The sequence below is a fragment of the Phyllobates terribilis genome, unplaced genomic scaffold, assembly GCF_046119375.1.
Source record: "Phyllobates terribilis strain yellow unplaced genomic scaffold, ASM4611937v1 Scaffold_3__8_contigs__length_932513732, whole genome shotgun sequence".
NCBI lineage: Eukaryota > Metazoa > Chordata > Amphibia > Anura > Dendrobatidae > Phyllobates > Phyllobates terribilis.
Window position 1 is genome coordinate 554,476,155 of NW_027362763.1, and position 23,801 is coordinate 554,499,955.

The window sequence follows — 23,801 nt, forward strand, 5'->3', positions numbered from 1 at the left end:
ATTCCCATGATTCGGTGCACCACACTACCTTGAGAGACTTTGCATTTTATTAATAATTCAAATTACCGTTCATTACCCCTGTTGCCATTCCCTTGTTTAGTATACCTGTTATATCTACACAGTGTTCCAAATTATTATGCAAATAATATTTTATCAGATTTTCCCAAATTACCTATATGAATTGCAGTCATTGTAATTTTCCAGTCAAATAACTATTAGAGTACAATTGAAAGGTTTTTGTACAAACTGCCTATGATAACAGTATATTTTTAAAAAAATAAAACACTCAAACTGCACTCAAAATGCATGTTCCAAATTATTATGCACAGCAGAGTTTTCAACCTTTTCATTTTAATAAAGAACAAAAAAATGGTCATTTTATAATTATAATTCATATAGGTAATTTGGGAAAATCTGAGAAAATATTATTTGCAAAATAATTTGGAACACAGTGTATATATAAACTGTTTATATTCATCTCTGACTGTCCTCGCCTTGTGTCTCTGTGTGTTGCATTCCGGCACCTGCATTACACGCAGTTTTCTCAACTCTCACCAGAAGACATCATCTCAAGTGAAGTAACAGCTAATCAATATTCTACCCAAGCTGCCCAAGACAGTAAGAAGGCTACTTCAGACCCCTGGTGGACTGAGCTGAATGTGGGAGATGCCACTACTCCAGTAGAGAGAATCAATGGGGTTCTGGACATTGCCAAACGTTATCATCAAGCATTCAGTAAGCACCCATTGGATTTCAGTAAGACTACTTTGATTTAGCATCGAATCCTCGCAGGTGATCATCCTCCCATCAAGGAGCGACATCGTCCCATACCACCTGCAAAGTACCAGCCTGTCAAGAAAATGCTTCAAGACATGAAAGAGGCTGATGTCATATGTGAAAGTCAAAGCCCTTGGGCTACACCACTGGTCCTTGTAAAAAAAAAAAAAAATGTCTCCATCTGTTTCTGCGTGGATTGCCGCAAATTGAACAACATCACACACAAGGATGCATATCCCTTGCCTCTAATTGCCCTTGTCCCTGACTGCTCTCTGATCTGCCTCTTACTTCTCCACTCTTGACTTAACCTGCGGATACTGGCAAGTTTCCATGATGCCAGAAGACAGAGAGAAGACTGCCTTTACCACATCAATGGGGCTTTTTGAATTTAACTTTATGCCTTTCGGGCTTTGCAATGCCCCTGTTACGTTCCAACGGCTAATGGAGAGATGTCTTGGCCACGAAAATTTCCAGAGTGTCCTCCTTTACCTTGATGATGTCATTGTCTATTCCCGGACATATGAAGACCACATTCACCATCTGTCTGAAGTTTTCAAGGTACTAAGCTGACATGGCCTCAAAATCAGTCCCTCCAAATGCCACTTGCTAAAACTACGAGTCAACTACCTTGGACATGTGATAAGCCCGGAAGGGATGCAACCTGATCCTGACAAAATTGCTGCAGTTCAAAACTGGAGAATGCCCACTACCGTCAAAGAAGTCTGAAGCTTTTTGAGATTTGCAGGCTACTATCGCCGCTTTATTCCTCACTTTGCTCAAGTGTCTGAACCACTTACTGAGTTGCTACAGGGATGTCCCAAGAAAAACTACAACCGAAGACTTCCAGTAGACTGGACAAATTGTCAAGAACAAGCATTCCAAACACTGAAAGACCTTCTTACCCAGCCACCTATCCTTGCCTATCCTGATTACACTCAGCCATTCCTTTTGTATACAGATGCTAGCCTCCAAGGGCTAGGTGCTGTTTTGTCCCAGTTCCAGGACCATAAGGAGTGTGTGATTGCTTATGCCAGCTGCAGCCTCAGAGGAACTGAGAAGAATGACATCAACTATAGTTCATACAAGCTTGAACTGCTTGCACTTGTCTGGGCTGCAGGGCCGGCGTCAGCACCCAGCACACCTGGGCAAGTGCCAGGGCCCTGAGCAGGCGGGGGGCCCACTCGCCATCGGGCACCCCGCCGAGCTATGGGACCCATGAGCGGAGGAGAGCGGTGTCAGCTCCCTCCTCCCCGCTTGCTCAGGGCCAGCAGCTGGCGCATTACTTACCTCTCCCCGTGCCTCCGCAGCAGGTCCTGTCTCTTCTGCGGCTGCTGCACAGTGACGTCTCAGGTCAGAGGGCGCGGTGACGTCTTTCCACCACGCTCTCTCCAGAGCCGTCGCAGGGCAGAGCGAGAAGATGCCAGCGCATGTGAGGAGTCTGGAGCAGCGGCAGCAGGTGAGAAGTGAGGTGAGTATTTGATTTTTTTTTTATTGTATGGAGGCATGGGGCATTATATGGTGGGGTGGGGGGTTGACATCCTGCATGGGGCATTATAAGCGAGGGGATGTGTGACATCCTGCATGGGGCATTATATGGTGGCGTGGGATTGGGGGTGACATCATGCATGGGGCATTATAAGTGAGGGGGGTGTGACATCCTGCATGGGGCATTATAAGTAGGGGGGGTGACATCCTGCATGGGGCATTATAAGGGAGGGGGGGTGACATCCTGCATGGGGCAATATAAGTGAAGGGGGATGTGTGACATCCTGCATGGGGCATTATAAGGGAGATAGGGGTGTGTGACATCCTGCATGGGGCATTATAAGGGAGGTGGGGGTGTGTGACATCCTGCATGGGGCATTATAAGGAAGGTGGGGGTGTGTGACATCCTGCATGGGGCATTATAAGGAAGGTGGGGGTGTGTGACATCCTGCATGGGGCATTATAAGGGAGGTGGGGGTGTGTGACATCCTACATGGGGCATTATAAGGGAGGTGGGGGTGTGTGACATCCTGCATGGGGCATTATAAGGGAGGGGGGTGACATCCTGCATGGGGCATTATAAGGGAGGGGGTGTGTGACATCCTGCATGGGGAATTATAAGGGAGGGGGGGTGACATCCTGCATGGGGCATAATAAGGGGGGGTGACATCCTGCATGGGGCATTATATGGAGGGGGAAGTGACATCCTGCATGGGGCATTATAAGGGAGGGGGTGTGACATCCTGCATGGGGCATTATAAGGGGGGTGACATCCTGCATGGGGTTTTATGTGGGGGGAACAGCCTGTGTGGGGCATTATGTGGGGGGAACAGCCTGCATGAGGCATTATGTTGGGGGAACTGCCTGCATGGAGCATTATGTGGGGGCACAGCCTGCATGGAGCGTTATAAGGGGGCCAGTATCCTGTATGGAGCGTTATATGGGGGCTAGTATCCTGTATGGAGTGTTATATGGGGGCCAGTATCCTGTATGGAGCATTTTCACGCTGGCGCATGTAAGGAGTCCGGAGCAGCGGCAGCAGGTGAGAAGTGAGGTGAGTATTTGATTTCTTTTTTTATTGTATGGAGGCATGGGGCATTATATGGTGAGGCGGGGGTGTGTAACATCCTGCATGGGGCATTATAAGCGAGGAGGGGGTTTGACATCCTGCATGGGTCATTATAAGGGGGGTGACATCCTGCATGGGGCATTATGTGTGGTGAACAGCCTGTGTAGGGCATTATGTGGGGGGAACAGCCTGCATGAGGCATTATGTGGGGGGAACTGCCTGCATGGAGCATTATGTGGGGGCACAGCCTGCATGGAGCATTATATGGGGGCCAGTATCCTGTATGGAGCATTATATGGGGGCCAGTATCCTATATGGAGCGTTATATGGGGGCCAGTATCCTGTATGGAGCATTTTATGGGGGCCAGTATTCTGTATGGAGTGATTCGCCGGTTTCTGAGCTACTGTAGAATTTACAATAGATATCACTCATGTAATGTAAGAAGTGAAATCTTTGGCATTGTATTATATATATATATATATATATATTTCTCTGTGGTATCTGTGCATCATGAATCGTGGTATGTATTAAAGGGACCCACTGAGACTCTTTCGCCCAGGGCCCACAAAAACCTGGATCTGGCCTTGCTGGGCTGTTACAGAAAAATTCAAGGATTACCTGACTGCCACGCCCTTTACTGTCTACACAGACAATAATCCGCTAGCGCACCTGGATACTACCCGGCTAGGAGTCATGAAACAATGGTGAGCTTCACACCTTGCGAACTACAAATTCACAGTCAAATACCACAGTGGCAAATCAAATGTCAATGCTGATGCGTTGTCCTGGCTGCCTGTTGGAGAAGAGCCACCCCGAAATGACTGGGAAGAGGTAGAAATGCCAACTTTCTACTGAAGGTTTGCCCATCAAAGTTCCATCACTGCCTCTGCTGAAAAGGGAGAATCTCATTCCAAGCCACCTGCTGAACCTCTTTAAGAAGCTTCCCTGTGGAAGAAATTACAAGAAGAGAGCAGAGTCCTGGGAGAACTCCAAGACTTCCTTACTACTGGAAGAGTTCCAACCCAGCTACGACAAGCTCATCCTGATGTGTAACTTACCCGCCTCTGGAGACAGAGAAAACACCTATTTGTCCAGAAAGGGCTCATAATGAGAAACACTTTGGACCCTGTCTCAGACGACAGACGTAACCAAATAATCATTCCCCGGAGAGATGCGCGGGTCATCCTGGAAGCCTATCATGATCGCTCTGGCCATTTTGGTGTCCAGAAAACTGAAGCTACCATCCGCCGAAGGTTCTACTGGGTCGGTATGAGAGGAGACATTGAAGTTGGTGCCGAGAATGTCATAAAAGATGGATGCAGAGATCAAAAAGCGCCCCTACACCCTATCAAGTCACAAAAAAACCAGGAGAAATTGTTGCTCTTGATCATGTAAAATTGGACCCAACTCACTCTGGCTGTATATATGCCCTCATAATGGTGGACCATTACACAAAGCTTGCCGCTATTGCTCCTGTCAAACATCTTACAGCCAAAACTGCAGCTGAAGTCTTCTATACCGAGTTCGTCCAACACTATGGATGTCCAGACCATATCCTCACTGATCGCAGACCTGCCTTTGAATCTCAACTTTTCCACGAGCTGTGCAAGTACAGAGATTGCAAGAAACCTGCCCCCTGCAAGAGGGAACGGTGGGCTAAAAACTGTGAGTACATCCACACTTCAGTGTGCTTCCACAGAGAGACAATCTGTGAAGGTCCCTCCATCAGTGTAATATTTCTTGGACTGTGCATAGCATTTCCTCTACTAGCAAGTGAAGAGAACTCTGCTCCAGCCGCCCTGAGAGGCCATAACAATGCTTGTCTCATGAGGAGAGAACCATTACTTTCATATGCACGATATACTGTGAACTTTGCCTGTAAGAGAAACTGTACCCCGCTACTTCCTTCAGTAAAATTGTTATGTTTACAAGTTTACCTGCGTGTCTGGCTGCTTCAGATTGCACAAACATCACGGGCACTCCAAAACCTGCACCCAGACACCACTGCTACAGGAGTGCCCTCGGGGGGGTCCTATACCATCCACAAGTGCCACCTCCTGCGTTTGAAATTGTTGTGGACACAAGGGAAGTGTGGAGGGATCAAGCGAACTACTTCAGCTACCGTGATATCATTATCTGCTACCAGTGAGACTACACACCCCAGCTGGCCCTTCTGCAACATCTGGCGCTTCCCCAGTGGCCCACCACAATTACTTATCACACTGGTAACTCCGCCTTCATGTATAATTATCTCTGAAGGCAGTGCTACTGTATCTTCCAGACAACATCCTTCCCATAGCCTGGAAGAGGTAATTTATATAAAGTGATAAAAGATGATTTATCAGCAACAAGGCATCTGATATGACGCATATAGGTAGGACTTTTTTCAGCAGTCTATAATTTGTATGTCCATATTAATAGTTTAGATAGGTCAAATGTGGTGACAGAGTCCCTTTAATCACTAATTTTCACTAATTTTTCAGGATAGCTGAAATTCTGTGGCACTGGTGTTTTATTAATATTACCCTTTAACAATAATAACTCATCTTCTAAAATGGATTGAAATTGGGCTAAGATAGCTGGACATGACTTAACTGGATAATATAACTAGAGATGAGCGTTGTTCTACTCGAACTGTTCGCCAATCTCAAATTCGAGCTGTTTTGGGCGGTGTTCGAGCCGTTCGGCGAACACGGACGATTTGAGAAAAATTCGGCTGTTCGAGGTTATGTTCGATAACTGTTCGTGCACCAAAATCATAACTGGATTTTTTCTCAGTAATGATGAAAATTAATGTTAATACGCAGTTTGAGTGTACAGCGGGGTGGGGGGAGGGGCAGGGGATGGATCTCTGCAGGAATAATGAAGATCTCCATTTTTTTTTCTCTTTCCCGCATTTGCAGTGGGGAGGTGCAGTCTGTCAGCCTATCAGCAGCGCACACACGGAGCGAACTGCTGTTTTTCACACAAGCAAGGGCATGTGTCATTGGCAGTGTATGTCACATGTCCTTGTCCTATAAGACCAAGCCATTTTCCCCGTCGCCACCATTTTCTCACTGCTGCAGCTGCGTGTTAGACGGCACCGCTGTTGCTGTGTACGCTATACCTTGTTAATTTCAAGCCAATTTTCGCACAAATCTACAGATAGCTTGGGAGTAGGGAATAGTTGTGATTGCAGTCCTTTTAAGGACTAGGTTACAGCATTTCCTACGACTTTTATCAGGCAGGTCTGTGCTCTTAAATAGATAGATTGTGGGAGTAAAGACTAATTGTAATTGGAGTCCTTTTCAGGACTAGGTTACATCAGTTCCTATCAGTTTTTGCCAGGCAGGTCTGTGCCAGTGCTGTGCAAGTTTTTTTCACAGCATTTGGCTGAATCTAGCAAAGCTAATCCTTTTTGGCCTATTGCAGAGTGTGTTAGTCAGTGGAGTCGCCTATCTGTGTTGCAAGATATACCACCTGTGTATAGAATACCAATTTTTTTACTGCACCTAGTGAAGTAAAATCTTTTGGGCATAGCATCATTCTATTAGTCCATCTATACTGACCTCCATCAGGTTGCAAATTGAATGTAATTTTTTTCTGCATCTAGCTCTGAAAAAATATTTGGGCTTCTAGCAGTGTGTGGGACTTGTTCTATTAGTCCATCTATACTGACCTCCATCAGGTTGCAAACTGAATATAATTTTTTTCTGCATCTAGCTCTGAAAAAATATTTGGCCTTCTAGCAGTGTGTGGGACTTTCTCTATTAGTCCATCTATACTGACCTCCATCAGGTTGCAAATTAAAAATAATTTTTATCTGCATCTAGCTCTGAAAAAATATTTGGCCTTCTAGCAGTGTGTGGGACTTTCTCTATTAGTCCATCTATACTGACCTCCATCAGGTTGCAAATTAAAAATAATTTTTATCTGCATCTACCTCTGAAAAAATATTTGGGCTTCTAGCTGTGTGTGGGACTTGTTCTATTAGTCCATCTATACTGACCTCCATCAGGTTGCAAACTGAATATAATTTTTTTCTGCATCTAACTCTGAAAAAATATTTGGCCTTCTAGCAGTGTGTGGGACTTTCTCTATTAGTCCATCTATACTGACCTCCATCAGGTTGCAAACTGAATATATTTTTTTTCTGCATCTACCTCTGAAAAAATATTGGGCTTCTAGCTGTGTGTGGGACTTGTTCTATTAATCTATCTATACAGACCTCCATCAGGTTGCAAACTGAATATATTTTTTTTCTGCATCTACCTCTGAAAAAATATTGGGCTTCTAGCTGTGTGTGGGACTTGTTCTATTAATCCATCTATACAGACCTCCATCAGGTAGCAAACTGAATATAATTTTTTTCTGCATCTAGCTCTGAAAAAATATTTGGCCTTCTAGCAGTGTGTGGGACTTTCTCTATTAGTCCATCTATACTGACCTCCATCAGGTTGCAAATTAAAAATAATTTTTATCTGCATCTAGCTCTGAAAAAATATTTGGCCTTCTAGCAGTGTGTGGGACTTTCTCTATTAGTCCATCTATACTGACCTCCATCAGGTTGCAAATTAAAAATAATTTTTATCTGCATCTACCTCTGAAAAAATATTTGGGCTTCTAGCTGTGTGTGGGACTTGTTCTATTAGTCCATCTATACTGACCTCCATCAGGTTGCAAATTAAAAATAATTTTTATCTGCATCTAGCTCTGAAAAAATATTTGGCCTTCTAGCAATGTGTGGGACTTTCTCTATTAGTCCATCTATACTGACCTCCATCAGGTTGCAAATTAAAAATAATTTTTATCTGCATCTAGCTCTGAAAAAATATTTGGCCTTCTAGCAGTGTGTGGGACTTTCTCTATTAGTCCATCTATACTGACCTCCATCAGGTTGCAAATCGAATATAATTTTTTTCTCCATCTAACCCAGCCAATAGTTTTGGCCTAATACCACAGTTTGGCCACTCAGCTCTGCTCGGTTCCCATCCATTTTTTTTTGTGCAAACAACTCCAGAGTTGTGAATTAGTTAACCACCAAAATGAGTGGAAAAAGGCCTGCTGCTGGTGGAAAGGGGAATAGGCGTGTTGGGAAGGGGAAAAAAGGTTGTGTCCGTGGGGTAGGTGTTAAAGCAACAGTAACGTCTGCAGAAGAAAGACCATCTTCCAGCCAAACTAAAATGTCTAATTCTTTAAGCGGACAATGTGATAAGATCCCTTTCTTACGGCCACGCCAATCGCTACAAATTCCAGATGAGGCACAAAAATAGCAGGTGCTTCAACGGATATCAAGTGCTCATTTAAGTGGGCTCTCCTCCACATCAACTTCAACATCACAAATACTCCAGTCCTCAAAGGTGTCACCCCAATCGCACTTGCTTCCTCACAGCTTCCAAATCTCCAGCTGCCCGTCTGAGTATGAGGTAGAACAGATGGTTGAGTCTGCAGAGCTGTTTACTCATACTATAGCCTGGGAATCAGAGGTCGACTCCAGCGCTTCTGTGAATCCAGACGAGGAAATGATCTGCACTGATGCCCAGAATCTTTATGAGTCGGATCCAGGACCAGACGCAGAAGGTTCTGACCATAATGTAGACCCTCATTCCCAAACTGTAACTCCTGTTGGTGGAGACAATGAGGAAGACGATGATGAGACTCAAATACCTGATTGGAGCGACAACTTTAGTTTTTTGTCAGGGCATGAACAGGTTGGCTCTGAGGACGACGGGTGTGATAACGCACAGGGTGATGATGATGAGGTTGGAGATCCCACTTACTGTCAACCCACAGTCAGCCAAGAGATGAGGTCAGCAGAGGAGGTGGAGGAAGATGCTAGTGACGACGAGGTCAGGTTGCGCCTTCCTGGACAGAGACGTAGTACTGGAAGCACGTCAAGAACTGCATCCTCAAACACAACTCTGCCTCTCACCACAAGTCGTGGTGGCTCTTCAGGTCTCATGGGTGCTAAGCCTTGCATAGCCTGGGCATTTTTTTCAGATCGATAAAGATGACCCAAGTCGTGTTATCTGTAACATTTGTCAGCAAAAGCTAAGTAGAGGCCAAAAAATACATAGTTTGAGTACTTCATGAATGAACCGGCACATGGACATGAAGCATAAGTTGCAGTGGGAAGCTCAGTGTGCTACAATGCGGCCTAGCCGGCCGGGCCAACCACCGTCTGCCATATCTTGTGCATCCGCGGCCTCTTCATCCTCTGTGACTGGGGGGACAGCAGTCACACCTGTTTTGGGGCGCAGACCTGCCACCTCTTTACCCGCAACAGCCAGCGTGATTGGCAGGTCATCATTTTCTTTGGAGGTGGTAACACCAGCTGGTGTTGAGCGCTGTCCGACATCGATAGCACCACCTTTGGATCAAGGCAACCTAACATGTCCGCCTGCATCTTCCTCACAGACCGGCAGTTTGCCGGGGACACCCTTATCAACCCCGTCTAAGCACAATAGCCAGCCCTCGGTCCCTCAGATGTGGACAAGTAAAAGATCATTTCCTCCTAGCCATGAGAAAGCTAAGAGGTTGAATTTCACCATCTGCAAGCTCTTGGCTACAGAAATGCCGCCTGGACACAGAGGATTTTCGAGACCTTATGTCCGTCGCAGTGCCCCAGTACCAGATGCCCAGTCGGCACTACTTCTCAAAGAAAGGTGTGCCTGCGCTCCACCAGCATGTCGCACACAACATCACCGCTTCTTTGAGAAACTCTGTGTGTGACAGGGTGCATTTCACCACAGACACTTAGACGAGTAGGCATGGACAGGGGCGTTACATGTCGCTGACTGGGCACTGGGTAACTATGGTGACAGCAGGACAAGGGGCTGCTGTCCAAGTCTTGCCGTCCCCACGAGTTGTGCGTCAATCCTCTTTATGTCAAAGTTCCTCCACTGCTTCTGCCTCCTCAACCTCCTCTCGGTCTTCCACCTGCACCCAAAGCCTGTCTGGTCATGCCACAAGCTTTCTAACTGCGCAGAAGGGATCCTGCACACCTCCTTACTATGCTGGCAGTAGGGCTCAACGTCATCAGGCGGTTTTTTCTTTGAAATGTCTGGGAAATGTGAGTCACACAGCTGAGGAGTTGTGGTCAGCTCTGGAGAACCAATTTCATGAATGGTTGTCTCCACAGGACCTGAAACCAGGGAAGGCCGTGTGCGACAATGCTGCAAACCTGGGTGCGGCCCTTCGCCGGCGCAATGTCACACACGTGCCTTGTATGGCTCACATGTTGAACCTGGTTGTCCAGCAATTTTTAGCCCACTATCCCAGACTAGATGGCCTTCTGCAGAGGGCACGGTCACTGTGTGCTCACTTCCGCCGTTTGCATCCCGCAGCTCAGCGACTTACATCTCTACAGAAGTCGTTGGGCCTGCCACTTCACCGGCTAAAATGCGATGTGCCTACCCGGTGGAATTCAACTCTGCACATGTTGCAGCGACTGTGGCAGCACCGACAAGCCCTGGTGCAATACGTTCTGACGTATAGCCTGGGCCAACGAGATCCAGAGGTGGGGCAAATCACGCTGGAGGAGTGGTCTCAGATCAAGGACCTATGCACCCTTCTGCACAGTTTTGAAATGGCGACGAAGATGTTTAGTGCTGACGATGCCATTATCAGCATGACTATTCCGGTGATTTACATGCTGGAGCACATGTTAAACAGAATTCGGAGTCAGGTGGTGGCACAAGAGGAGGTGGAGGAAGTAGAGGAGGAGGAGTTGTATGCGGAAGGGCTAACATCTGCAAGGTCCAGACGGTCGGCAGCACCAAGGCGGCAGGCATGTGAGGGTGGGGGAGATGGTTTTACCAGGGCGCATGGTAGCAGCCAAACTAGTGAGGAAGGTGCAGGAGCCCAGGAAGAAGTGGAGGACGAACTGATGGAAGACTCATCAGATGAGGGAGACCTTGATCACATTTCTGTTGTGCGAGGTTGGGGGGAGAGGACAGAGGAAGGAAGCATGATTGTTACCTCGCCACCAACACAACAGGGACTTGGTGCTTCTGGATGCGCAACACACATGAGTGCCTTCTTGCTGCACTACCTGCAACATGACCCTCGAATTGTGAGAATTAGAAATAATCCTGACTACTGGGTTGCCACACTGTTAGATCCCCGGTACAAAAGTAAATTTGCCGAAATTATTCCTGCCATAGAAAGTGATGCACGCATGCAGGAGTATCAGCAGAGACTGTTGCAGAATCTTACATGTGCTTTTCCACAAAACACCAGTGGTGCACGTAGTGAATCTCACAGTTCCAACTTGCCAACCGTGGGACCGTCAAGTGTTCAGCACTCAAACCGTAACAGAACCACAGTATCTGCTGGTAACATCAATTTTGCGGAATCATTTCACCACTTTTTTAGCCCATCCTTTGCAAGGCCACAGGAGACAAGAAGTCTGACACATAGTCAACGCCTAGAGACGATGGTACAGGAGTATCTCCAAGTAAACATTGAAGCCATGACTGTGTCACTGGACCCTTGCTCTTTTTGGGCTTCCAATCTGGATAAATGGCCGGAGCTAGCCACTTACGCCTTATAGATCTTGTCATGCCCCGCAGCCAGCATTCTGTCTGAACGTGTGTTCAGCGCTGCTGGTGGTGTGCTGACAGATAAGCGCACGCGGCTCTCCACTGATAATGTAGACAGACTCACGTTCATAAAGATGAACAAATCATGGATCCGAAACGACTTTTCTACCCCTGTGTCATCCTGGGGAGAGTAAAAGCTTGATGATTGGTTAAAATCACCCTACCAACCGTTTTAAGCTTTCAAATTACTAATCATGTTTATCTGTATCTTGGCTGGAAAATAATTTGGGCTTTGTAGCAGTGTGCAGCACTGATTCTATTAGGCCATCTATAATAAGCTCCACCAGATTTAAAATTACTAATCATGTTTATCTGTATCTTGGCTGGAAAATAATTTGGGCTTTGTAGCAGTGTGCAGCACTGATCCTATTAGGCCATCTATACTAAGCTCCACCAGATTTAAAATTAATAATAATTTTTAGCTGCATCTAGCCCGGAAAATAATTTTGGGGCTCCGAGATGCGCAAGACACATAAGTGCCTTCTTGCTGCACTACCTGCAACATGACCCTCATATTGTCAGAATTCGAAGTAATCATGACTACTGGGTTGCCACACTCTTAGATCCCCCAAACTTTTCGATCAACCTTTTCATTTTAATAAAGACCAAAAAAATGGTCATTTTTGAAATTATAAGCATTAGCAGGTTATTAGAAACTGAAATCAAACAGTTTTCAACTCAAAACTTTATTCTAGGTGATGTTACATTTTCACATAGGACCCCTTGTTCGAAAGGAGCTTCTGAACTCTCTCGTCCATTGAATTTGTCAGGTTTTGGATGGTTTCTGCTTCAATTGTTTTGCATGAGGACAGAATACCCTCCCAGAGGTGTTGCTTAGATGTGAACTGCCTCCCGCCATCATAGACACTCCTTTTGATGATGCTCCAGAGTTTCTGAATGGGGTAGAGGTCAGGGGAGCATGGGGGTCACACCATAAGTTTGTCCCCTTTTATGCCCATATCAGCCAGAGATGCAGATGTTTTATGTGCACCATGAGATGGTGCATTATCATGCAAAAAAATGATCTTGCTGTGAAATACACGGTTCTTCTTCTTGAACCATGGCAGGAAGTGCTGTTTGAGAAAATCCACATACATTATGGAGTTCATCTTTAGCGCCTTCAGGGATCCTAAAGGGGCCGACAATCTCTCTCCCCATGATTCCAGCCCAAAACATTACTCCACCTCCTCCTTGTTGGCGCTGTAGCCGTGTTTGCGTGGGGTGTCCATCAACCAGCCATCCTCCACTCCATCCATCTGGACCATCGAGCGCTGCATGGCACTCATCCGTGAACAAAACAGTTTTGAAATCAGTCTTCATGTAATGTTTAGCCCACTGGAGCCGTTTCTGCTTGTGTGAAGTGGATAGAGGAGGTCGACAGGATGGCGTATGCACAGCTGCAAACCTCTGAAGGACCCTGCATCTTGTTGTTCGGGGGACGTTGGAGGCACCAGCAGCTTCAAAAACTTGTCTGCTGCTATGACAAGGCTTTTTTGCCACTGCTCTTTTAACCTGACGTAATTGCCTGTAGGAAAGAGTCCTCAATTTGCCCTTATCAGCACGCACACGTGTGTACTGTGAATCAGCTACATACTTCTTGATTGCCAAGACACTTCATCCTGATCATCGCACAATGTTGATTGTAGTCAAGCCTTGACCTAAACACTCCACAATTTGTTGCTTCTCAGCAGCCGACACATCCTTTTTCTTTCCCATTTTGGCAGAAAATGTAGGCTGCTTAATAATGTGAGACAGCCTTCTTAAGTAGTCTTGCCTTTCATTGGACACACCTGCCAAACTAATTAGCACAGGTGTCTGCAATTGCTTACAGTGATATAAAGAGCCCTGACACACATCACCATCAATGAGTTTAACTGACAAACAAACAAATTCTTCCCTTATCACTCCTAAACACTTTTTGCATAATAATTTGGAACACAGTGTACATGTGCTTTTCCACAAAACACCAGTGGTTCACGTAGTGAATCTTACAGTTCTAACTTGCCAACCGTGGTCTGTATGGAGTTGTTCAATAAAGGGCCCAAAATTAAGATAACATAGATGGGAGAGGTCTCTATGAATAGGAATTCCTAAGTATTTGATACCCTGTGAGGGCCAGGCAAAGGGAAAGTTGGACTGGATGGAATCTATATGGATTTGGGGAGGGAGACATCGAGGGCCTCAGACTTCGCTGCATTGATTTTAAAATTTGACCATGTAACAAAGTGATCTATTTCAGCCATAACAGCATGGATGGATATATGTGATTGAGTGATATATACTAGGACATCATCAGCAAATAGAGAGCACTTGTACTCGGTGCCTCCCACCTCAATCCACCTAATATTGGGGTTATGGCGAATTGATGAGAGCAGGTGCTCCGTCACTAGGATGTATAAGAGAGGGGACAGAGGACATCCCTGCCTTGTCCCATTGGTGATTGTGAAAGGTGATGAAAATGTTCTGATGCACCCCCTGGGCCTTGGGACACCCGGAGCCGGACCCTTTTTGGTGGATGCTGGTGGTTGTAGTCTTCGTGGCGGCGACCCGGTTCCGTGGCTCAGGGTGGTCAAACCAGTGGCGGAACTATTTATGTGGTTTTGATGTTTAAATGTCCGACTACGCCACCCGTGGATTGCGGTCAGAGTGAACCGCTGCTGCAGGGCAGACCGCTGAGGCTGGTGTTGTGGGTGCAGCAGAGCGTAGCATAACTCCCCACGGGAGGAGTATAGCCTCAGGGCAGTGTATGCGGAGGATGGGGGTGATGGTGATGGGCAGCAGCAGTAACGACACGGAGTCAGTGATGCAGTCCAGGGCCTTTACTCACAGTTCTTATTATCCAGACCACGTCTGCAGGTAACCGCTGCCCACATCGTACTGTGCTCACCAGGTGAGGTGCTCAGACAACTCCCAGATAACTTTGGAGCGCTTCACAGGACCCCCTTTGTGTGTCCTTTGTCTGGCCTTTCTTACCAACCCTTCTGTCCGGCTGCCTCGGGCCTCCTCTTGGTAAACTTGGCGCCAGTTTCCCTGACCCTATGTGGTGCCTTCCTAACGGGTGTAGCGAGGGGCTGCGCCACATAAAATGTCAGAGCCTCCGGTTTCTAGCTGAGGGTCGTTTCCTGCCTCCACTAGTTTCGGGGACCGGTCTCCCCCTTTGGCCTGACCCCTCCACGCAGGTGGATTCGGGCGTGCGGTGGCGATTTGCCCGTCCGCACCCCTGGGATCCCTTCATTCCTCGTTCCTGGAGCCTTCTCTGCTCCTCTTCCTTCCTTCTCCCTCTTCCAGGCCTGGGCCTCTGTTACTAGGCCCGCCTCCGGAGCAGAGCTCATGCAGAGACCCTGCTCCCTGCCACTTCTGCTCAGACTTCTCTGCACTGAACTAAGATGGTGCCCACCTTTTATACTCCCTTCTCAATGCACCCAGGAACTGCTTCCTCCCTGCTCCTGCACTACAGGGTTCCCCTTCCTCAGTGTTCCCTCCCCCCACTCCAGCCAGAGACAGGGACTGTCGTGCCCATCTCAGAGGCATATTGGTCGCCCTGCCCCGCGGCAATGTGGTGTAATGCATGCAGGTGTCGGGTCCTGATCCACACTCCATCTTTACCTGAGAGTGAGATATCACACCTCTGGGTGAGGTGCAATACCTCTGTAGCAACCGAGCCCTCAGGGTGCTACAGTTCCATTTATCTTCAGCCTAGGTGACGTATTGTGATAAAGGGCCGTGATTTTGGCTATAAAAGGGTCCCCTAGACCCCTACCCCAAGCTTTTTAAGAGAATCATATATGGCGTGCCAGGAGACTCTATGGAATGCTTTCTCAGCATCCAACGAGAGTATCTAATTACAAATTTTTAACTGCATCTAGCCCAGGAAATACTTTGTGCCTAGTAGCAGTGTCTGCTAGTCAGCGGATTATCCCGGCTGTTAAGCAAGCTACACCACCTGTAGTTTGGACACTTAATTTTTTCAAAGGAAATGCTTCGGGACCACGGGATACTCAGTGAAGAGCATCAGGAGGCACCCCAAGGCATAGGGGCTGGGACTGGCAGTAGGATGCCTTGCGGTGGACAGCCGAGCTCGATCCTTATAAAAGCTTTTTAACTGCAGCAGCTTTAGTGGACGCTACTGGAGCTGGAATTACGCGGCTGCTGGCATGAGACTTGCCCTCCAATAGATCCTTGTAAATGGATTTAAAGTGTATTCATTCAAATTAGAGAGACAATTTAAATTAAAAAGCTTAGAGCTGCCTCCACCACAGGGGGGCTCGCTCGACCCACCAGCGGACAGGCACCAGTATTGGGAGAGGGGGGCTGGCCGTCAGGGTTCACCGCGGCTCTGGCACAAACCCGGCGACACGGAGGTGGCACGGGCAGGAGCGGACTGAACGTGTCGGCTTCTCACTTTTTGGATTTTAGAAGGGCATGACATGCCTATATTTGTGTCTCCCCCTCCTTTTACTCCTCCACCTCTTTTTTTTTCGCATGACTATATGTACTTGTCACTTTTCCATGTGTTAGTTGTGTCTTCTGAGCAGTTTGTCAGCTTTTGGACACCTTTGAAGGTGTTTTCTATGTGTTTCTATGTGTTTTTGTTTGCCTGCCATTGGTTTTAACGGTGTTCGAAGGTGTTCGACGAACAGTTCGACGAACAGTTCGGCGAACACACGGGTGTTCGACGAACCGAACCGAACTCGAACACTACGGGGGTGGCTCAACACTAAATATAACTGACTTTTTGGAAGAAATTTTTTTTTTAAATTTACACAATTCTCTTTTGATTCACTAAACAGTTGTCTGAGATGAAGATAATTGACCTGTTCTTCAAAATTACCAATATTTTGGCCGCCTAAAATAGACTTTCCATTATGTTGTTCATCAATTGCTTCTGATCCCTCCTTTCTTGAATCCAAAAAAATGACACTTCAATGTTAAACATCTGACAAACCTATTGACATCTAGCAATGTCCTATATACACTGCTCAAAAAAATAAATGGAACACTTAAAGAGCAGAATATAACTCCAAGTAAATCAAACTTCTGTGAAATCAAACTGTCCACTTAGGAAGCAACACTGATTGACAATCAATTTCACATGCTATTGGGCAAATGGAATAGACAATAGATGGAAATTATTGGCAATTATCAAGACACACTCAATAAAGGAGTGGTTCTGCTGGTGGCGACCACAGACCACATCTCAGTACCAATGCTTTCTGGCTGATGTTTTGGTCACTTTTGAATGTTGGTTGTGCTTTCACACTCATGGTAGCATGAGACGAACTCTACAACCCACAGAAGTTGCTCAGGTAGTGCCGCTCATCCAGGATGGCACATCAATACGAGCTGTGGCAAGAAGGTTTGCTGTGTCTGTCAGCGTAGTGTCCAGAGGCTGGAGGTGCTACCAGGAGACAGGCCAGTACACCAGGGGATGGGGAGGAGCCGTAAGAGGTCAACAACCCAGCAGCAGGACCGCTACCTCTGCCTTTGTGCAAGGAGGAACAGGAGGAGCACTGCCAGAGCCCTGCAAAATGACCTCCAGCAGACCACAAATGTGTATGTGTCTGTACAAACGGTTAGAAACCGACTACATGAGGGTGGTATGAGCGCTCAACGTCCACAGATAGGGGTTGTGCTCACAGCCCAACACCATGCAGAACGCTTGGCATTTGCCACAGAACACCAGGATTGGCAAAGTCGCCACTGGTGCCCTGTGCTCTTCACAGATGAAAGCAGGTTCACACTGAGCACATGTGACAGACGTGACGGAGTCTGGAGACACCGTGGAGAGCAATCTGCTGCCTGCAACATCCTTCAGCATGACTGGTTTGGCATTGGGTCAGTAATGGTGTGGGGTGGCATTTCTTTAGAGGGCCGCACAGCCCTCCATGTGCTCGCCAGAGGTAGCCTGACTGCCATTAGGTACCGAGTTGAGATCCTCAGACCCCTTGTGAGACCATATGCTGGTGCGGTTGGCCCTGGGTTCCTCCTAATGCAGGACAATGCCAGACCTCATGTGGCTGGAGTGTGTCAGCAGTTCCTTTAAGATGAAGGCATTGAAGCTATGGACGGGCCCGCCCGTTCCCCAGACCTGAATCCGATTGAGCACATCTGGGACATCATGTCTCGCTCCATCCACCAACGTCACGTTGCACCACCAACTGTCCAGGAGTTGGCGGATGATTTAGTCCAGGTCTGGGAGGAGATCCCACAGGAGACCATCAGGAACCTCATCAGGAGCATGCCCAGGCATTGTAGGGAGGTCATACAGGCACGTGGAGGCCACACACAATACTGAGCCTCATTTTGACTTGTTTTAACGACATTACATCAAAGTTGGATCAGCCTCTAGTGTGATTTTCCACTTTAATTTTGGGGTGACTCCAAATCCAGGTCTCCATTGGTTAATAAATTTGATTTCCATTGATGATTTTTGTGTGATTTTGTTGTCAGCACATTCAACTTTGTACAGAACAAAGTATTCAATGAGAATATTTCATTCATTCAGATCTAGGATGTGTTATTTGAGTGTTCCCTTTATTTTTTTGAGCAGTGTACATCAAAACGTTTAGTAGGGGAGAAAGAGAGTCCCTAAGATAAAAATGAGGTTCGGTGAAAATATAACTGGAAAGGTTAATAACCGCATCAGATCTCATATCCTACTAAATTGTGGATATCTATTCCCTTTTATATTTGTACTTCCTTCCTCCCCTCCTATAGCATTTTTTGAGTACGATCCGATGAAGTAGCATTAGAATGTCCAGATGAAATATTCCACAAAGTGTTTCTCTTTGTGGTTAAATTAGTACAACATTTCATTTCAAAGACAAATCAGAAAAATCTTCTGATGTAGTTCCATCTGTAATGTCTAATGAGGAGTCAGTTTCTGTAAAACTAACCCTGCCTTGTCGTTTGGTATGAGAGTGTTTTTTAAAACTACTCTTTTTAAGATTTCACACCTATTTCACACCTATAACATAGTCTTTACTAATTGCATAAAAACATATGAAATCAATCTCATTATATAGTCACTAGTAGTGATGAGCGAATGTGCTCGCCACTGCTTGGTACTCGTCCAAGCATCTCACTTCTCGAGATGCTCGGCGCTTGCCGAGTATTTCCGGGGATGCTCAGCGGGAGCTTGAGTCACCTCCCTGCATGTTTAGCGCTCTTTAGAGCGCCAATGAACATGCAGGGATTGTCTGCCACACACTGTCATGCCACAGCCATGTTTGTTGTGGCATTAGAGTGATTGGCTGGCCGCACAGCGTCATCAGGTCTATATCAGACCTGGCACCGCCATGCTTGTCACAGTCTACTCCGGAATCAAGCAGTGTAGGGAGAGGTGCTGCTAAGCTAGAGAGAGATTTGCTTGTTTCTTAGTTAGTGTAGGTACACCACCATATATTATTCACACATCCATCTCAACTAACAGTCCTTCTGAGGACTAATCCAGCTGCATAGATATCAGTGCTAGGCAGGCAGTATATGTGGCAGACTGCAGTGCATATAGCAAGAGGGTCTATTCCAGTTATGTCTGCTGCTGGTGCTTTTACAGATATTTCTAGAACTAGCCCCAGGTATCAGGGGCCAGGAATAATTTTTTTTGGATCTTAATCCTGATTATTTGCTTAAAAAGCAATCCAGAGAACACCATTTTTTTGCTCCATTTTCTTGTTGGCACTGCTGAATGCAGCCAGATCCTTTCCACATTACAGTGCTAAAAATCCAACTATTTAAAACTGTGGTTTGTCCGTCACACGGATCACATAAAAGTGCGCTGAAAATTCTACCATTTCTGGCCTCCTTTGAAATTTTGTTGCAGTGTGTCAGTGAAGTTATTGACACAAGGTCACTGTTAAAAATAGTTACCTACAGGCAGGCTGTTTAAAACTGTGGTTTTCTGTCACACATATCACACATCACTGCAGTTCAAATCCAGCCATTTGTAGTGAACGTGGAAAATATTGTCTTCCATTTAAAATGGGCAAGGCGTGTGGCAAGGGATGGGGAAGTGTACGTGATGATGATGATGGTGCATGAAGAGGACGAGGCCGAGGCAGTGGGCTAGCTGAAATTGTGCCACAACAAACACCCACATCCTCTCGCTCAACCTTCCTGTCCCAATTAATAGGGGACCGCAGGACACTACTATTGAACACAGAGCAGTGTGAAAAGGTTATTGGTTGGATAGCAGATAATGTTTCCAGTCACTTAGCCACCACCACCACCACCCTGTCTTCCACACGGTCAAGTCTCAGTAGCCGTGAGTCTGGACCGCATATTCCTCACCCTGATCCTCCTTCCTCCCACCATGCCGAGTGCCCGGAGACAACTGATCCCACACTTGGACACTCCGAAGAGCTGTTCACTTTTCCATTTATAGATTAGGGCCTCTCGCCCTGTACACTTGAAGCAGGGCAAGAGGAGATCGCATGTAGCGATGCCCAAATACTTGAGCAGCCATGGTCACACGAAGCAGTGTGGTGGCCGCAGACAGAAGGCGGGAAACAGTTCCCCGTAACATCAACACGACGGAAGTTGCCAGTACAACTGTTAGGTCTTCTCGAGTCTGGTTGTTTTTTAAAGACTCTGCCTATAACCTCAAAAAGGCCATTTGCACCACCTACCAGACCAGCATCAGCAGGGGTAGCAAAACTACCAGCCTGACCACCAACAGCATGATCAGGCACATGGCTGAAAAGCACCCGAGTTTGTGGGCCGAACCCTCGGGTCCAGGAACAGTGTCTGTGGGTGGCACCACTGCTTCTTCCGCTGTTGTGCATGCAAGCCAATCCTCTGTCCATGGCGCATGCGAAGATGCCTCCTGCTCTGCACCTGTCGATGAACCCTCTAAAGTGGCACCATCAGCAAGCACGTCCACGTCCTTGTCCCCGCGCAGCGTTCAGTTGTTCCTACGCCAGTCCTTGGGACACAAGCGCAAATACGCAGCCAACGCCCCACTATGGCCTCACTACTTAATTCACACATTTCGCGACTGCTTGCGCTCGAAATGTTGCCTTTTAGGCTCGTGGAGACGGAAGCTATCCGCAACCTGATGGTGGCGGCCGTCCCTCGGTACTCGGTCCCCAGTCGCCACTATTTCTCCCTGTGTGCCGTTCCTGCATTACACAAGCATGTGTCCCACAACATTAGCCGTGCCCTCAACAACGCAGTTGCTGGGAATGTCCACAGACACATGGACAAGTGCTTGTGGGCAGGGACAGTACATCTTGCTGACGGCACACTGAGTTAACATTATGGAAGTCGGGACCCAGTTGGACCTTGGGACAGAACATGTCCTCCCGACGCCAAGAATTGCGAGCCCTGGTCAATCAGGGTTGCCCCTACATTCTACAGCTCCTGCACCTCCTTCTCCTCTTCAGCATCCATCTCCGAAATGACCACATCAGTCCCAAGCTGGAAGCACTGCAGAACTGCCTCTGCCAAGCGGCAACAGGCTGTGCTGAAGCTAATATGATTAGGTGACAAACCACACAATGCTGAAGAGTTGTGGACAGCTCTGAAAGAGCAGGCAGATCTGTGGAGGACACCGCTGAACATACAGCCAGGCATGGTCATGTGTGACAATGGCCGGAACCTTATGGCGGCTCTGAGGTGAGGCAAGCTCACACACGTACCATGCCTGGCCCATGTGCTTAACCTTGTGGTTCAGCAGTTTCTTAAAACCTACCTGGAGCTGCCGGATCTGCTTGTCAAAGTACGCCGCCTGTGTCCCCATTTTAGAAAGTCACCTACAGCTTCCGCCGCCCTTGCCATGTTTCAGCAGCGTTTGCAGCTTCTGGCTCACCAACTGGTGTGTGATTTCCCCACACTTTGGAACTCTACATTGCAGATCAACAAGGCCATCGGTATTCAGTTCAGACTCCACATATAAGACCTCAGGAATGGACATGGATATCAGACATATGTACCATCCTCCAAAACTTTGAGGACTCCACCAAGATGGTGAGCGGCGATGACGCCATAATTAGCGTCACGATCCTGCTTCTCTGTCTTCTTAAACGCTCTTTGCTCACAATCAAAGAGGATGCATTGCAGGCGGAGCACGTTGAGATGAAGCAAGGAACCATACAGGGTGATTGCACACAGCCCAGCCTCATCTCATCCCAACGTGGATTGGGTGACAATGAGGAAGAGGAGGAGGAGGAAGGACAGGAGCTAGTTTCATGCGCTATAGACTGTACTACCTGCACAACTGTCATACCGTCTGTTCAGCGTGGATGGCCTGAGGACAGGGAGGAGGAGGAAGAGGAGGAGAGCATGGTCAGTCGTCCTCTTGGTGAGGACACAGAAGTCTTGCCTGTTAACAGTTTGGCACGCATGGCTGAGTTTATGTTACTCTCCTTTTCCCATGACCCTCGCGTTCTCCAAATTTTGGGTGACAGTCATTACTGGTTGGTGACACTTCTAGACCCACGCTACAAGGAGAACTTTCTATCTTTTATTCCCGAGGTGGACAGGTCTACTAAAATGGGGCAGTACCAGAATACCCTTGTTGCGGAATTATTAAAAAAATTCCCATCTGAAAACCCTGGCGGCAGAGGTCACAGTTCGTTAGACAACCAAGGAGTACAGACGAGAGAGACACAACTCCAATCCAGCAGAGGCAGGGAAACACTGTCAAAGTTCTGGGACAGTTTTCTCAGACCCTCCCATCATACAGGCCCTGAGGCGCGGGATACTCTCACAAGGAGTGCAACGTTTGGGAAGATGGTGAGGGAGTCCCTTGCCAACCGTACCAATGTCCTCCGTGATTTCTCTGTGCCTTATTATTACTGTGTATCCAAGCTGGACACGTGGAATGAACGGGCTTTCTACGCCTTGGAGGTCCTGGTCTGCCCTGCCCTGCCGCTAGTGTTTTATAAGAGCGGGTTTTTAGTGCCGCCGGTGGAATTATAACCGATAGGCGCATCCGCCTGTCAACTGTAAATGCTGACGGCTGACTCTTATAAAAATGAACAAAGGCTGGATTGGGCCAGACTTCTCAACACCACCGAATGATAGCAGCGTAACATAAACTCAAATCCAGTGTCCTTTTTTGGGAGGTCTATTCCCATGCACCTCTTCACACCTACACATGGGTATACCCTTCCTGATTTTGTCTATTTGCTCTTGTCCTCCTCCTTCTCCTCATCCTCCATCACGTTATCATTCACCACCATATCTACCATATCACCTCCTCTACGTGTCTTGCAAGGAGCATTGGAGTTCCTCCAAATTTTTGGCAGCTTTTGCATTCACTGAATAGGCAAACACTATGGGAGACCCATTTCCTAATAATGGGAACATTGTTTTTAGGAGGCTCTCTGACCTCTATGTCTCTTCCAAGGGGCATTGTAGTGCCTCCAAATTTTTGGCAGCTTTTGCATTCACTGTATAGGCAAACACTATGGGAGACCCACTTCCTAATAATGGGAACATTGTTTTTAGGAGGCTTTCTGACTTTTACGTCTCTTCCAAGGGGCATTGGAGTGCCTCCAAATTTTTGGCAGCCCTTTCAGTCACTGCATACGCAATAACAGTATAGGAGACCCACTCGTTAATAATGGAAACAACAAAGCATAGTCGGCCTATGACTCTCTAACAATAGCGAGGGCCGACTGCTGGCCCTTTAAGAATAGTAAGGGCCGCCTGATGGCCCTATAAAAATAGGCTTTGTGACTTTCAGAGTCCCTCCATCATAAATGAAGCAGGATGTGTCTGATGATGTGTCACACACCACATGGCCAGATAAGGTTGTAAAAGTTGTAAAACGTTAAAATTACATTTACCAGTGAATGCATTTGTCTTGGTTGAAAGCAATGCAAAAGTGCAAAAACGCATCAAAAACGCTACATGTGAACATAGCCCAAGGTGTGGAGGAGCA